Consider the following 1,378-nt stretch of genomic DNA (forward strand, 5'->3'; position numbering starts at 1 on the left):
TCACCGAACTCTGCTAAGCAATGTGGTCTAGATACAAACACAAATCTGACACAAACAAATGTTGTCCCGAGTCATATAATAAGAAGTGCGCCGGTTGAAGGAACAGCCTTGATGTCGCCGGAGCGTTTCATTATAACCATTATAATTCAAGGGTACTACGACTATGCTTGCACCTCATGGTACCAAAGCACCTCAAAGGCGCTTAAAACAAAATTACAAACATCACAAAACAAACTGGTCAGACTACTACTTGACCTTACTCCTAAAACCCACCTCACCCCTGCCCACTTTTACAACCTAGGATGGCTTAGAGTAGACGACAGAGTACAGCAACTTGCAATGGGCCTGGTCTACAAGATACACTATACGACCGGGGTACCCATGTACATGTCAAAATACTTCCCAAAGGTCAGTGAATACCACAACCACTACACCAGAGGAAGCTCAACAAACCCAGATTCGGCTCAAACAAGGGACTAACGTTTCGCAATTATGCCACAACAATGTGGAACGCCCTACCCAAAGCTAGGGGTAACAGTACTGTATATTTGAATACCGTTTATGTCACAAATGTATCAGTACTAAATACCTATATGTCCCTATGCCATAAATGTCATGTATGTTGTGTATGTCATAAATGTCTATATGAATTGAAAATGGGGGACCCTGATGGAAACAAGACAAACGTCTTTCTCAGGTCTGCATCCCCTTAACAATTGTATGTATTGAGCCGTACTGTATTGTACCCATTCTGCAATCTGTTAAATAAAGTTTTCATTCATTCATTCATTCACCATCTTGCAAGTTGCAACGTTGTTTAAGATATCAATCAAAGCATTGCAACGTTAGAATAGTTAGGATATCAATTGTGCATGAAAGGACTATATTTATATTGTTTGATTAGTATTATGAGATTCCCTGGCAGATTTCGTACAGTCAAAATCCATGATCAACTTGAGTTTCAGTGAACACATTGCACTGACTCACCAAAGTCTGCGGTGGTCGAGATGTAGTAACGTTACGTTAGTCCAGTTGACTCCAGCAGCGCCTCAAACATGTTCTTTATCTCGTTTCCATGTTGTATATTAATTATCTCTCCAAGTAGTTGCTAAATGGTTTGTTAGTTTGTTACTGCGTTCTTTTTATGTAGATTCATAGCGAGCGTTTGTTTTGTTTACAATAGAGAGGGTCTATTTCTTTCCGTAGCCGCATTTCTTGCGCACTTCTGATTGGCCAGTGGCCAGACTCGCCTCGTATCATTCTACGCGGGTGGGGATGAGGATAATAATAATAATCACTACCGCTCGCTATCAATCTATGCCGTATATAACGCAAATAACGCAGTGACGAACCATTCAGTAACGTAAGTAGCGTTACT

The sequence above is a fragment of the Notolepis coatsorum genome (assembly GCF_963971535.1).
Source record: "Notolepis coatsorum genome assembly, chromosome: 4".
Classification (NCBI taxonomy): domain Eukaryota; kingdom Metazoa; phylum Chordata; class Actinopteri; order Aulopiformes; family Paralepididae; genus Notolepis; species Notolepis coatsorum.